The following is a 17597-nucleotide window of genomic DNA, read 5'->3' as shown; positions in this document are numbered from 1 at the left end:
TTTTACATGAATACACTGAAGTATCCCCAGTTGTATAAAACATGCATATCCAATTTTTTTCTAAGTTTTCAGGGACTTGCTGTAAATAGACAAGGACAGTTTTTGAAGTGGACGACTCGAGAGTAAAAATTGGAGAAATAAGATATATGGTTCTATCGGTAAAACGCTTTTATTAAAAAGAAACTTACGTCGACTGAAATATGTCTCTAGCCATTTGCAGTTCCTCATGTTAGGCATGTACTACTGCGAAATGGAACCTTAAGTAAATCTTATTTAAAGTATAAAAAGTATTAACAGAACAACGAATAAAATAACAAAAAAAGTTTTTCGGACAATCTTTTTCGTCGTGTTGCCACTGTAATGATTTTGGGATTTAAGATTTAGATTTCTGGGCTTTCGGCATCATGGGCCATTTAGCCCGTCACGTTTGAGGGATGACATCCCTCGAGAGAAAGGGAAGGACGAAGGAATTGGGGAAGGAAGTACGGACCTTAGACCTATAAGTTAGGTACCACCCCGGCATTTGCCTGGTGTGAATAAGGAAAACACAGAAAAACCTCATTTAAGGGGGCTGACCTAAAATAAATAGTTTCACACTTTTTCGTCCGAGTGCCCCAACCGGGAACCGAACTCGGGACCTCTCGCACCGAAAGCGATAGCGGTAGCAACTACACTACGTGGGGGCACCCTCTGTAACAATGTAGAGAGATCAAGCCTAATTTGACATGGCAACAGTTCTCCTTAATCCATCATCAGAAATGTCAGGCTGCGAGTGCGAGTTGACGTAATGGTAGAAGAGGAAGAAGAACAACAAAGATCAGAAAAAAATAAAAGGAATGAATGGTCTCACTTCACCACTTGCACCATCTACACTGCACTTATTGACCGAAATGGACTAATGTAAACCTTACAGAGCATCCTTGGTTAAGGTGTGGTTGTTGTTTCTATGGTGGTTACCTGTATGGCAGTTATTTTCGCGTAGCTTGGTCTTGGTATTCGTCGTCGTTCAGGCAGCACTGAGTTGTACATTATAATCTGTTTCACGTAAGCTGATACAATAATGATAACTAACTACATTTATAGGTTAATTAATTTAATTGCAAAGGAAAATAGACCTGAATAAAATAAATACAAGTAAGCAATGGAAAAATGGCAAACGGAAAATATGACAAAAATGAAAACTAAACTTAGAACATTAATATGAAGTATATTTTGAGTTTTAAAATATTAATTGAAAACGGATATGGACAAACTGAAGAAAGCAATCCAACCCCTTCCCCTATGCTGAAACTTTCGGTGCAAGAAATTTTGTAGCACGATTTTGGGGAAAGGGTTTCTTCTTTTTTACGCTATGGCTGAAAGTATCTGAGATATATTTAATTTCGCTTTAGAAAAACATATGATGGGTATAAAGAGGTATTAATATCTAGACTTTGAATAGCAGTAGGCCTAATTCAGTAGAAAATAGAGCTATTAATGCTATATATCAGTTGTCAGATATAAAAATAAAATAATAAGGATGTTGCAGGGTTTAATGTATTAAACGTGGGCGGACTTTAAGGAACTTGAAATAAAATGCTCCTGATATTTAAATCTGGGCTTTGACTACTAGTAGGCCTACCTCCTTAATAGAAAATAGGCTATATGACTAACGTCATATAGAAGTTATCAGAAATCAGAAAAACAATATTAAGAGTGTTGCAGAGTTCAAGTCTTAAAGCTGTCATCAAACTTGCAGACCAATACTCATCAAATGAATCTCTTTCTTATTTACTTAGATCAAAACAACTTATGAACCAAAAAAAGCTTAGTGTTAGTAAATAAGAAAAATATTTGTTTGAGTTTTGGTCTGCAAGCACGATGGCAGCACTAAGAAGCAAGGCCTAAATATATCTGTGTATTGCGATTTCGTCAAAAAAAGTCCTGTTAGCAAGCAAATTCTATTATGTAAGTATTCTTCCCTAATCATGAAATTATTTTAATGCAGTTGATGAATTGTCAGACTTATAAGAAAAATTTGGTTCGAAAATTTCCAGGGCCAAAATTTACTCTTACTGTCGCCTATGCTTCACACATTAAACTTGCAACATCCTTATTTTATTCTGATATCTGATAACTGCTATACGACATTAGTAGCTCTACTTTCTACCGAGTTATTTGGCCTATTTGTAATTGTAGTCAAAAAGTAGATTTTAATATCCAGGGCATTTTATTACAAGTTCCTCAAGGTCTGCCCAACTTTAATACAACGCAACTCCGGAACGCCCTTATTTTTTTATCCCTGATAGATAAGTTATATAAAATAGTAGCTCCATTTCCTGCTTAGGAAGTAACTAACACCTGAATTTCAGTATTCGGTGAATTCTATTACAAGCCCCTCAAGGGAGCTTATGTTTGCTATCGGTGAGCATTTATTTATTGGGATTTAAAGAAGCTACAATTAAATAATACATAATTATTTCGCTCGACTTTTCTATGAACGCACAGCTTCATTAGTTGCTAGTAAATGAATTTCCTACTTCGCAAGGTCAAGTAGTTTCCTTGCTCTATGATCTCACAAAAAAAGAGCTTGGGTCATGGAAGTTGTTACTAAAACAACAAAAACAAATATCTGCCTCAAATAAAATACCACCCTGTCATAATAACCATGAAAAAGTCGGTTCTCTATCGAAAGGTGTTTGAAGTCATCTGGACAAAGAAATGACAGCTCAGACCGCAAGAATGTGCTTTTTCTTTTTGTAAAGTTGTTTCATTCTTCCTTTACAATTTTGCACATGGAATAAGTTTCCTATTTTCTTTCTTTCTTTCTTTCTTTTTTTTTTTTTTTTGACTAATGAGTCCACGTGGGTGTAAAGTGAGTGCGGGCTCGCACTCAATTTAACTCGCACTCGCTCGGGCTCACGTTCACTTCTCTCAACTGAGCTTGCACTCACTCGGGCTCGCGATCACTTCCCTCAACTGGGCTCGCGCTCACTTGAGCTCGCGATGACTTCTCCCAACTGGGCTCGCGTTCACTCGGGCTCGCGATCACTTCTCTGAACTGGGCTCTCGCTCATTCGCACTCGAGCTCATTTCCCTTAACTGGGTTCGCGCTCACTCGGGCTCGCGATCACTTCTGTTAACTGGGCTTGCGTTCACTCGGGCTCGCACTCACTTCTCTCGATTGGGTTCGCACTCACTAATCTCAAGTGGGCTCGCGCTCAATCGGACTCGCGCTCACTTATTTCATTGGAGCTCGGGCTCACTCGGGCTGGCACTCAAACTTTATAGCTGCTTGCACTTTACATGCTGCGGGAGCTGGAATAGGAAACCACTTCCAACTTCAACCACTGCCCCGACTCTTGTCAGAGCACTAAGAAAGTTCCACTGATGCATGCGCAAGCTAGGTCCTTACTCTCTCACGTCAACGCAGTCGATACGTTTCCCTAGCAATGGAACGCGTGGGAAAGTTACTTTCTTAATGGGCCTCATACAAATATTTTTATATGGGTGTTTTCATGTACAGTATCGTAACGTAGAGGGGGGCGATCGGGGCACCGGCATCGGGCCCCAAAGTAAGGGGGCGCAAAATTCGTTAGGAATATATATATATATATAATGGGAGGAAAATGTAATTAAAAGTGCTCAAAATCCTCGAAAAGCAAGGTTTAATTTTGAAAAATTTCTTACACTTCGGGCCCACCATGGTAGCGCTTCGCGGCTGGCCTGTCCACTTGTAGCGGCGGAGGGCGCCGTCGTATACTCTCGCCCGGAGCACTGATTTCCCACGGCACGGAGCCGCTCATGTACTCAGCTGCGTTTTTTATTTCGAAATTAGGATTTAAATCTTAATAATCAATTTCACCATTTGAACGAAATCTAAAATGTACTCTTCTAAAAGCTTTGATATTTATTCTATATTCATTTTACTTCCTTCATCAAGACAACATCTGTAAAAAAAAAAAAAAAAAAAAGTCTTCGAAAGACAATATTCCACTATATTATCGAACGTGCTGCAATCAAACGCTGAAAGTTGATCACTACAATGAACCTCCATAAGTTCGTTTACTCTTCGCTGGATGTGAGGTTAATAGTATTTCTTCAAGAATTGAATCTCAGTAAGTATTTAATACGGCCGACAACTGACCGGAAACCATAATTAATTACATAGGGGCTATTACGTGGACAACGAGTTAGATCCGTTCTTCGGCGTTTTGGAATAAACATAGAAAACGAGTCTGACTCGGGTTTAGGGTCGAAAGTGTTAAAATGGTTAATGGTTTGTTTTGCTTAAAGTTCAGAGAATACACAATCATAAAACACAAGGAAAGACTTATATACAACAAAGAAAAAAATAAATTTCCATCTAGACATTTTCAGTTACTAAAACTCTTTTGTCAACTATTTACTATTTAGGGAAAAAAGAGAGAAGGGAGTTCAGCAAATTGTAGAAAAAAGAATTATCATATCTTCAGAAACAACGTCAAAATCTAAATTCACTCAAAATGTAATAGAGTGTACATAAAATATAATTCTCGCATACTGTATACTCTTTCTGACGACAGAAACATTAATTATTCGTCACACGCGTATTTTAACGTAAGCATTTATGTCATGTTTATCGTTTATAAAATGTCTAATCATACTCTAAAATAAAAATTCTACTTCATCTTAGTTCTCCTACTTTTAAATGTAAAAAGGGGCCGCGGTGGCTCAGTGGTAGAGCGTTCACCTCTGGTGCTTGGGTTCGATCCCAGCCCCCGCCAAGTGAACTTTGTGGTGGACAAACACACTGTGCGTGGGTTTTCTCGGGGTTCTCCCGTTCCCCCCCACTTTCTTCATTCCACCATTTTATTCATTACTCATCATCACCGTCTCCTTTAGCCTAACCGGCATACTCGTGGGACATAAAACTCACAGATTTCATTTCATTTTTTTAAATGTAAAGAAAAACTATTTTATTTGGGATTCAAAATATTTTTGAATGCCGATCACTACATTAAACTCAAATGTTAGTTGTCAACTTGAATAAAAAGAATGTGTAATTAATTCCAATAATTTTCATCACACTCAATGTTATTTTTGTCTGTTAAAGGTATATATAAATTAAACCTTCAAACTAAGAAAATTGCCAGGGTATTTTTTTAAATGCGAATATCAATTTCCAATTGAACACTGCAAATACATTATTAATTCTATTGAAACGCTGAATTAATATTACCATATACACACAATCTGTTAACATTCATCTGTAAATAAACTGTGTACAACTGTTAGGAAATAGAATTGAAAGATATTTTACTTGTTTCTCGAGTAAGAGTATCAAGTTTTCGAATTCTTCTTAATGCAGACTTGCTGGAATTTTAAAAAGTGAATCAATTACTCGTACTTTTACTGTTTAATACTTTTTATTTGTAATGTCTAATAGGTATTATTATGTTTATTGAATTTATATGGTCCCAATATGCCAACACAGGAGAATGTACAGAATTCCATATTAAAAAATCGATTTCAGAAAACGAAAATTATTGAACATTAGTGAATACAGAAGTGAAATAATTTTTCAGGAAACAGCCAAAAGACTGATGCTTAAATCAATGTGACACACATATTGAATCCTGAAGTCTTGAAAAATTGCAGAAAGTAATTTCATGAATTTAGGATTAGAAATGAGATATATCCTAAAATTTCGATAATCATGCTTATAATTGTTGTGATATTCTACAATATTTTTCTTCTTTCATTTGAAGAAGCACATTTGGAGATCTTTTTGTTTAAGCAGAACAATATTGATTGGTCAAGTATGCACAACAGTAAATTAACAAATTAACAACTATGCACAACAGTAAATTAACAAATTAACAATTATGCACAACAGTAAATTAACAATTATGCACAACAGTAAATTGAGGACGAACACTTGTTTCAAATGAAGCAGTTTTCGTGTCTTGTAAATCCTCGCGCTCCCAACGACTATGAAGTTTGTAATTATAACATACATAATGTCATATTCAAATCATTTACATACTGTTTTAACTTTTATTCTTTTACTTTTTTCTTTTGCCGTTTCCCCGGTTAAAGCGTTTTGCCCTTTCCTGCGTACTGTTCTATTCTCTTTATAATTGATTTATCCCTTGCACAGCCTAGATATTTTGATAACGCGAACTACCAAGAAAGGGGAGTTGTGCCCACCTGTTAAGATTATATATATCATGCAAAAGAAACGAATTAGAAACTCTATCAAAAATTTACAGGGACTACAGGGATTAAAGTGAGCAGTACACAGGATAAAACTAACAGCTACTTATTTTGCTACCATCTAAAAGCTTTACTTCGAAATGTCAGTCACATGTCCTATTAGCGGGGGCAGGGGTTACTTTGTGCCCACCAACCTAAAATAACACATTTATGAGACATACTAACGCGAAACTCTAAAAGTTAACAATACACGGGATAAGACTAACCACCAAATTCACAAAAGGCAAGATACTGCTATTTATTATACTGCCATCTAGGAGTAACACTACTAAATGTCAGCCACGTCTCCTACCAACTTTGTGTCCACCAACTTAAAATAGCAAATTTTATGAGGGACACTAACGTTCAATTTGAACCACGGTAAGAGATACGCTTTAGCTAAACATGTTGAGCTATAACATATTTTCTTACAGTTTTAAACAAGTGATTAGAAGAGTAATAGCATATATATATATATATATATATATATATATATATATATATATATATATATACTGAGGTGGGCACAAAGTACCCCCACCCCCGCATTGGTAGGCCGAGGGTTTTAAGTTGGGAGCATTTATTGGCACTAAAACATGCGATCTGAAAATTATCGGTGCGTTACAAGTAAGAGAACCGCAAGTTATTGTTTCTGTCCAGGATGGAAAGCTAATAAAAGATTCTTTTTAACATATACAAAACAATACTTTCACAATTGATAAGGCAAATGCCGCCTTGTAAAATTTCAATATCAAAATATGCTTTAGTAATCATTGTGCATATCTTATGTACGTTTCTACAAACAACCTTACAAGGGGACCTTCCGAAAATGATAGTTGCAGTGAAAGATGTGACCTATGTCAATTAAAAGAGCTCTAACATAGATGAGCATTCACAAAAAATTAGCTGCCCATAGCAATAGGTTCAAGAAATATAACGGGTGGAAGTTCGGGAAACAGCAAGGTTGGACAAGGGGGGAAAGTGCAAATTCCGCAAAAAAAAAAAAAAAAAAAAGGAGCAAGGCAAAATACAATGCTGACAAGTGATGCATAGAAAGAGACTTGCCACAATAGGGAACAAATGAAGGCCACCAGTGAGGTTAACAGTGTTGCCAACTGCAATGAAAAGTACATGTTTTGCAAAGAACACTATATGAAGTGAGTGCAATATTCAGTGTCAACCTGTCATGTAGAACATGACGTCTATAATCAGTGGTACAATCTAACAAAAGAAAATAGAAAGAACAGAAGTACGAAAAATTTACACGGTGTCCCACCAAACTTTGTGACCTGAAAGATTTGCGAAACGAACAAAAACGTGACGGATCAAGTTGTGCAGGAATGTACCAATGTCAAGGGGCGATAAAAGTCTGTGAGAAACAAGTGCTCCCAGGATGCCCATCATAGGGCCCCAGGAGCCAACTTCAAACTTTGAAATGGAAACAGAGACCGAGTGGTACCTCTCTCGATAGATCATGGAATGTGCAACAACACCTATAGGAAACATTTGCTATCTACAAGCATGTATCATCCGGAGTGAATTTCAAAGTTGAGCTGATCCCTCCTGGTTGCACGGGTCTCATACAACCACTTGATGTTTATTTTTTTAGACCATACGAGAACTTTGTGCACTACGTTACAGAGCTTGTGTTATCAGATACTTACTTTAACATTTGGACCGCGAGAATTTTCTGAAACTTCAAGCCTTAACCCATTACCAGTTTACGGCATGATTATTCAAGCCTTTCATTATGTTTGCTTTCTACAGATGTGAATATGTGATAGAAAGACCACCAAAGTTTCCGACACCTCTAGAATACTGTTTCGAGACATTCACAGCGATCATTGTACCATGTGTGACGGATTGGCAGTATTCCGCTGTGCTCACTGCAAATGAATCTTCTGTTTGAACCATTGTCTCATCGAACAATTCCACGTACAATGTTGACGAGCATGCACAAATGATGCGAAGGCTAATGCCTGTTGCCGGTATTTTCTTTTTGTGAAGCGAGTGGCCTAATTATATTAGACTTGTCTGGATTTTCATAGTTAGTGTTGCCAACTTTGTAACTCGATTTTCTTTTTTACTCTAGGTACGTCGGTTTCCTGCATAGTTGGTGCTTTCTTGTTTTGTTCATTCTTATATGCACAGCTCGTGATCAAATGTGGTGCATTATGATCAACTCCTTTTTTTTTGAGTATTTTTCGTAATTTTGTTCTTTCTATTTTCTTTTGTTAGATTGTACCACTGAATACACATGTCATATCTTATGTTCTACATGACAGGTTGACACTGAATATTGCACTCACTTCATATAGTGCTCTTTGCAAAACTTGTACTTTTCATTGCAGTTGGCAACACTGGTGTCCTTCATGTGTTCCCTATTGTGGCAAATCTCTTTCTATACATCACTTGTCAGCATTATATTTTGCCGTGCTCCCCCTTTTTTTTTTGCGGAATTTGCACTTTCCCTCCTTGTCCAACCCTGCTGTTTCCCGAACTTCCACCCCTTATATTTCTTGAACCTATCGCTATGGGCTGCTAATTTTTTGGGAATGCTCATCTCTGTTACAGCTCTTTTAATTGACATAGGTCACATCTTTCACTGCAACTATCGTTTTCGGAAGGTTCCCTTGTTAGTTGGCATTAGTTTCAAAATAGAAACCAAATTTGTGTCTGGAGTTACACTGTCAACCTCTTCCCTGAACTTATCTCTGTCACAACAGAGAGCACTAAATGCATACAATATATAATCAGTAGCACATGTATTTTGAATGCGTATAGGACGAGATACCATACATCTTATTAAAGGTCCTATTTAATTGTTTATTATCTTGCTACTTATATCGAGTGTAAGATGTGAATTTATTTCTTTTATTTATTGTGTATGAGTCATTCACTTTAGATTATGGATATTGTTTGCACTCTAAGTAAGACAACCTATTAAGGCTAGTCTTGCAGGTGTTACTTATACAATATAAATAAAGTGTGTTTTGTGTTCTGTACCCATCGACATGTTTATGTAATTATTATTGGAATAGTTATATTTTTAAAATTTTGAGGAAACTTATCAATACTCCTCCTATCCTCAAGTGAACTTAGCAGGACCACATTATTTTCCAATTTTCCCAAATTAGAAACCGGAACAAACAAAAATTTCTACGGCACAATCCGGTACAAACGCAGTTCAAATTATTCATAGAGAAAATCTTCAGATTGTAGAAATGTGTATTCTGGTCCTAAACTTAGCAGGGCCACTTTACTTTTCGATTTTTTCTAATTTATGGGCGGCACAAACGAAACTTTTTACGGTACAAACCGGTACAAAAAAGGTACAAATGATTCGTACAGACAAATCTTCAGATTTGTGGAAATTTGTATTCTGGTCTGGACCACATTATTTCTCGATTTTGTCGAGTTTGAGACAGGTACAAACGAGAACTTTTACGGTACAATTTGGAACAAACGCAGTACAAACGATTCGTACAGAAAAATCTTAAAATTTGCAGAAAGTTGTATTCTGCTACTGCTAAGTTCATGTGAACTTAGCAGCACCACTTATTGTTCGATTTTCTTCGAATTTGTGGTCGGTATAAACGAAACTTTTTACGGTACAAACCGTTACAAATGCAATGCAAACGGTTTGTACAGAAAACTCTTCAAATTTCTAGAAAGGTGTATTCTGGTCCTGCTAAGTTCACGTGACCTTATCACGACCCATTTATTTTTCGATTTTTTCGAATTTGTGGCCGGTATAAGCGAAACTTTTTATGGTAGAAATCGTTACAAACACAGTACAAACAATTCGTAGAGACAAAATTTTCAAATTTTTATACGTTTGTATTGTGGCCTGCTAAGTCCAGGACCACTTTATTTTTCGATTTTTTCGAATTTGAAACAATTACAAACGAAACCTTTTACGGTACAATCCGGTAGAAATGGGGATCAAACGAATCGTATAGAAAAATCTTCAGATTTGTAGAAATTTGTATAGTGGTCCTGCAAACTTCACGTGAACTTAGTGGGACCAATATATTTTTCGATTTTTTCGAATTTGTGGCCCGTACAAAGGAAACCTTTTACGGTAAGAATCGGTACAATGTCAGGCAAACGATTCGTATAGAAAAATATGCAGATTTGTAGAAATTTGTATTGTGGTAATAATAAGTTCACGTGAACTTAGCAGCACCGTTTTATTTTTCTATTTTTTCGAATTTGTGCCGGTAGAAACGAAAATTTTTACGGTACACACCGGTACAAACGCAGTACAAACTTATGGTATGCAAATATTTATAATTTTCAAAAGTGGGTCTGTTATGTTCACACTTCTCCAGTAATTGTTGATTGTTCGTGATACTAAGAGTGCGAATAAATAATGGAAGTTGATGTTGTCTAAAATCACTGTGTATTATTTCAAAATATTAAGTTATCGATGATGTGTGATTTCATTGCACGTGATATCTTATAGTCATTATATTAGCGAACTGGGAAAAGTAACGATCATATTTAAGAAATTATCGTTGCAACTTGAAGAAGTATATTTAAAATTACTCATAACTATAGATTATCATTATGAAAGTTAAAAATTTTTCGTCGGATGCTGAAATCCATATCAGCAAACTATTACTCGCTATGTCACTGTGTCAGTTCTTACTCGATAAAGATTTTAACTAGAAATTGTTAATTTGAAGAATAGGTAGTTAACGATGTGATAGAACATAAGTTTGAGAAACAGAATCGATTCCCAAACCCTGCATAACCATAGCTTATACAGCAGTTTCTCAAGAAATATCAATATTGAAACCTGAAATAGATGTAAATTACAACCACCTCCCTCTTCGTTAGAGTGTTGTGTGTTGTGAGGGAACGTTCTTTAGAAACAGTAAACCGTTTGCTGAGAACCAATTGTTGCTTTCTAATAATATTTTTGTTCTATGGCGATAAACATTAAAATTTTAAATAGCTTATTTGTACTACTTTCCTCCTAAATAGAATGTTCATGGTGGCTACGGAAGATGTTTTTGAGAAGCTGGGTCAATTGTAATAAACTACGACTCGATATCTCTTATATTTTTCCTATATGAAAATGAGTATTGAAACCGGAAGTAGCGGCAAATGTCAAGAACTTCTCATTTTGAAAATACTAATAGTTGCTATGTTTGGATACAAAACCTCGCGGCCAGAAACTCGCGGCGACAACATCGCGGACCAAAACCTCGCCTGGCTAAAACCTCACCACCTAAAACCTCGCGGCCCAAAATCTCGCCAGGCCAAAACCTCGCCTGGCCAATACCTCGCGGGCCAAAATCTCTCCGGGCCAAAACCTTGCCCTTGCAATACCTCGCGGTCCAAAATCTTGCGAGGCCGAATCCTCACCTTGCCAAAACCTCGAGTCCCAAACTCTCATCTGCCAAAACCTCGCGGTCCTGATCTCTGGACACAGAATCTCGCCTGGTCTAAACTACGCGGGACATAATCTTACATTGGAAGAAATGTCGTCAGTATGAAACCTCGTCACTACGATTTCTTCGATGTGGAATGCTCTATATATTGATATATGTATATATTTTGCAATAACATATAATTGCCTTACAATAATGACAAGAAAATATTCTAACGCGTGCTTTGAAAATCTGCATATATACAAATTAAAATTACTATGTTTGTGACATCATACCTCTTGTGCCACGCGACCGATGTCAATCAAATTTTCAACATAGATGAGGTTCGGGCCTGGGATGTCTTTAGTAATTTCACTTTAACGGCATAATGAAATGGAGGGGAAGATATATAAAAATAAATAAAATTTAATATCTCTTGAACCAAAAGACCAATCTCGATCGAATTTGCCAGAGAGATCAGGTTACCGCCCGGGATCTTTTTTATAATTTAACTTTGATTGTATGGCGGAGGGAAACGGGGAAACATGTAGAGATACATTAAGATCAAATTGTCTGCTTTGGTGACTTAATAAATCTTGAACCACACGAGCTGTCTCGATCATATTTTGAGTATAGATGTAGTCTGAGCCTGGGATGGTTTTTATTTCACTTTGACGATGACTTTGGGAAATTCGAACAAAGTCAAATAATATTTATGAAAGTATCAAATAATATGTGAGTTTTCACGTCCCTCTATTATGTCCTGTAGGTTAAAGGAGACGTAGATGATCAGGATGAAGGAAATGATGGAATGAAGAAAGTAAGAAGGAAAGGGAATAACCCAAGGATGTCCACGCACACGATATTTTGTATATTCTTCTTCTTCTTCTTCTTCTTCTTCTTCTTCTTATTATTATTATTATTATTATTATTATTATTATTATTATTATTATTATTATTATTATTATTATTATTGTTATTATTATTATTATTATTTGCAATATGGAACTGCCTATTAAGAAACTCATTGGGTAAATTTAATGAAAGGTTTCATTTCGCAAATTTTTGGCCCGCGAGGTTTTGACCAGGCGAGATTTTGGGCGGCGAGGTTTTATCCACACGAGGTTTTGGCCCGGCGAAATTTTAGCCCGCGAGGTTTCGGACGGCGAGGTTTTTTCCACGCAAAGTTTCGGCCTGGCGAGGTATTTGTTCCGCAAGGTTTTGGGTGACGAGGTTTAGGCCCGCGAGGTTTTGGGCAGCGATGTTTCGGCCGCGAGATTTTGTCCGTATCCCGTTGCTATAATATGTTCTCTTAAAACCTTGAATCATTTACTAAGAATATTTTTCCCTATCTACTATAATTTTGTTTTATAGTGATAAATGTTGAAACTGCAAATTGTTTATTTCGACTAATTCCTATTTGAATCGAGGGTGACGGAAAAGAAGGGAGAGTGAATTAATTGCGAAAAACGCAACTCGATATAAGTTACAGTTTCTTCACTTTCAAATTGCAAACCGGAAGTTGTATAGTTTATTACTACACTTCCGATTTTGGTTGGGTGTTGGGTCGTAGCCACCGTTATAAAGGCCTGAGGGCGCTGACGTCACGAAGCTCATACGTCATATCCTGTAGGGCAAACTTACTATCATAAGCATGCTTGTTTGATGCTTTATTGTAAATTTTGGAGATAAAACATATTATTGTAAGGAAGAAATACACCAATTTTGTGACAGAAGTATTAGAAGACACGTTAAAAGTGGAAGGTAAGTCAATATATTTAGTTTAATCTTTAAATATAACATAAAGTTCATAGCTTCAGCAGCATCTTTGATTTCATACCTCCTTCTACAGTATAAATAGAAGAGTTTAATTTTAACATCTGTTCCTCTTGTTATTGTTGTCATTTATCGATAAGGATCATAAAAATCGTAAGTGATACAATTGTTATTTATTGTTGCACCGGAAAATAAAACATGTATACTGTAGCCTGGAAGGATAAGAGAGATTCATCATTATAGAGTGTAAAGTGTCAATATGAATCAAAAGTTCCGAAATAGGCTTTAATTGAATATGGTACGTCCATACACCTACAAAAATGCGTTTTCATGGAGTGCGCACAATGAAACACTGCAAATAATTTGTGTAGAACTTTTTAGTGCATAAGGTACATTATAAATATTGCAAACAACTACACCTTGTACAATACACATACTCAATTATGTGAATGCACTTCGGAAGTCAACCAATTTAAAATTACATGTAAGTATTTGGTCTAGGAATTAATTCGTGCGGTTTTTAATAAAAATTGAAGCTTTATTTCAAAAACAAAGTAAATGAATACGTTAACAAAAATATTGTCCATCGCTAGCCACTACTTTCTCCCATCTTTCAGGCAATTTACGGATTCCGTGTCGAAAGAATTCCTCATCTTTTGACGCAATCTAATCAAAGATCCATTTTTCGATATTTTCTGAAGAAGTGAACCGCTGTCTAATCAAATCGTTATTCATGCAATCGATCAAGTAGTAGTCAGACGGAGCAGTGTCTGGTGAATATCGCGGGTGGAGTAACACTTTCCATCCGACATTTTCCAAATAGGTTTTGACCAGTTTTGCGACATGTGGTCGAGCGTTATCATCTTGATAAATAAGTTTATTATGCCTGTTATTCCATTCTGGTCGTTTTCAGGCCAGAGCTTGCTTCAAACGCATTAATTGTTGTCGATAGCGGTGTCCATTAATAGTTTCACCAAGTTTCAGAAGTTCATAGTACACCACACGTTTCAAATCCCACCATATATACAGCATAACCTTTGCACAATGAATATCTCGTTTCGGTTGTGAAGGACCTGGTTCACCTTGCTTCACCCAGGCCTTTTTTCGTTTAGGATTCTCGTAATGAATCCACTTCTCATCACCAGTTACAATTCGATGCAAAAATCCCTTCCTTTTCTGTCTTTGAAGCAGCAATTCGCAAACGGTTTTTCTTCTTTCAACGTCTTTCTTTTCAATTCATGTGAAACCCAATAAGACATCTTTTGAATCATTCCTATGGCTTTGAGACGTTTGGAAACTGTTGTTTGCTCAACTCCAAATGCTTCTGCAAGTTCGTTCTGCGTTCGACACGAATCCTGATCAAGCAATGCTCTCAATTCTTCATCTTCAAATTCTTTTGGCTGTCCAAATTGCTTTTGGTCTTCCAAGCTGAAATCACCACCTTTAAACCGTGCAAACCACTTCTGACACGTTCGCTCAGCTAGAGCATGGTCACCAAACACTTCCACTAAAATATGATGACTTGCGGTAGCACTTTTCTTCATGTTAAAGCAATGAAGAATAACTCCCCGCAAAAACACTTTATCAGGCACAAAATGCGCCATTTTCAGTTGAAGAAAAAATGTTGTTGTTTCCGCTTCAAGCAACTGACATATACTAAACAAGATGCTCAATGACAGTAGTTTTCAACGCATGTTTGGATCAACGAAACTATGGAACAATAAGCTAGTTACGCCATCTTTTGTAAAACCACACGAATTAATTCCTAGACCAAATAGTTGAAAAGCAGCTTAATGTAGTGTTTCAATTGTATAATGGTTATTTACATTTTTGAGTACGTATTTAGTTTAATTTTTCTCATGACTTGGCAGTGTTCATTATGTTGTGTGCAGGTATAGAACCTCGTTCCAAATTCACTTTAATTACATAATCTTCCTTTTTCACCAAGAGACACTCTTAGTACCTAACATTGTGTTTAATATGCGGTGTTGCTCTCCTCAATACAAATTCGCTGCAGAAAGATATAAGCATTATTACTTTGAAAAATCGCTTTTATGCAAAAACACCCACGAAGCTGTGGTAGGTAGTCACTTTGGGTAAAGTTCCGTAGCTGGCATTTCTCCCTATTACCTTTCGTGATGAAATAATGACCGCGATTGTTTAATAGAACAGAATAGATTATTTAAAGTAATTCAACGTACTACTACTACTACCAAACTACTTATTATTACTATAGTATAATTGAAATAAGTATTAATACTTATATACAAATACAAAATAATTTAATTACATAGTAATCATATTAATAGTAAGTCACTATACTCACCATTGAACATAAAAGTTGTTAAATACTAATCACAATACAGATTGTTAATTACTAATCATTAAATTGTTTATATAACACCTCTGGCTGTAAGTGCTATTTTTTGTATTTGCAAAGATACCGGTAGTGTGCGAATTAAACATTTTTCCCAGCGGGATGAATTTCACCCAGATACACACTCAGCTATCACATACGTAAACTATATAGAGAGAGTGGGGAAAGTTCTCCCTACCAAGGATAAAAATTATCTTCTCGAGAGGGAGGATAAAGTTTTTTTTTTGCCAGAGGGGGAGGGAATTCCTGGCCTCGTCTCGTCAATTTGCACAGTGTGTGGAGGGGCCTGAAGAGTAAATTACATTCGATATTGTATTATGTTCTATACAGTACACCAGAGGCGTACGCGGAGGGTTGGTCCTGGACAGGGTTGGCTGCTTTAAACGTTTTTCCTCATGGGATTAATTTAAATCAAAACTATAGGATGAGTGCTTCAAAGCTAGAGTGAAGTCAAATTTTCGTATCTTTATTTGCTTCTTCAACTGATACGCAAATTAAATTAAAACGTATTTCCAACTAGTGAACTAACTCGGGACTAATCTTGATCTGTATTCTGTAGTCTTTTGAAATTGTCCGTTTATTTTAATAGCACCGCTATTGCACAAGAACGTTAAGGCGCGAAATCACGTCTTTTCTCTAAATTCTGCCTAATTTTTGGAGCAATTATACATATTTCAATACAGTTCATACTCATATTAATCTCCTCCTGAAAATAAATTGCTGTATACGTCCCTGTAGTAGAATACAAGGTAAAGATGCACTATATAATAGCTTTGAACTTCGTTTGGTGTAAATATCAAGTGTAGTTTTGGGCTTTTGACTGTTCTGAATTTGTATTTGTAGAAAACTATATAGATTCTACTAATGTACTAATTTTATCTTATTGTGTCACTATTTTTAACGCATCAATTTCTTTGAGTGAATTCAAGTTTTGTTATAAATTTCAGATATGCCGTACACCTGCTGTGTACCAGGATGTAATGGTAATTATAAGAATGGACCAAAATTTCATGTTTTTTCATTTCCGAAAGATGCGGAACTTCAGTCTAAATGGCTACGAAACATTCACAGAGACAATTATGTGCCAAATAAATATAGCAAGGTAAGTATTACTGTAGCTTAATTCGCTACAATTTCATCTGTCTACCTTAATTTGCCTTTATCTTTTGGTTTATATCTTTTTTCATCATTAATAGGTATGTAATAATTCCATTGACTTATTGCTATGTTGATTCTTTCGAGTTTGAATTCTGGTTAAGGATATTCGTTGCCAAAATTGCTAATGATAAGAGAGATTAATCGCTTTTTAATTTTATTGAATATACGAATAATAATAACGAACGAATAATAATAATTTTTAAAAACTCTTTTACCATTTAGCTTGAACTGTTTTCGAATTTTCGGTAAAACATCGAAACGACTCGATGTTCGACTACGTTCATATCAAGTCGTTTACTTGGTACATTTTTCTCGTATTATTACTGACTAGTCATCAGAAATGTTCTAGAATATTTTCTAATAATATTTATTTAGTGCAAAGATCGCAATATGTTACTTTTTCCACACAAAATTTACTTTTTTTTGTAAAATAAATAAGTGACTATTAGAGTTTAACGGGTTAATCAATTTCGGATCATTCTATGTAGGTAGCAGCCGAAATTGATCTTTCTCTTTAGGTCTGGCGCTACATGGTCTGGTGATTTAATTTTCCAATTTCCTCTTTACTTATGAAATGCAATATTCACGTATGATAAAGGAAGGTAAAATATTTACCTTAATACGTGCTGTTTTTCTTTTTATCCCGGCATTTCAATAACTCTTAACTGATACTTTTATCAAAGAAGAAA

Source organism: Thermobia domestica, chromosome 11, assembly GCF_964235325.1.
Source record: "Thermobia domestica chromosome 11, izTheDome1.hap1.1, whole genome shotgun sequence".
NCBI lineage: Eukaryota > Metazoa > Arthropoda > Insecta > Zygentoma > Lepismatidae > Thermobia > Thermobia domestica.
Note: the sequence above shows the minus strand (reverse complement) of the source record.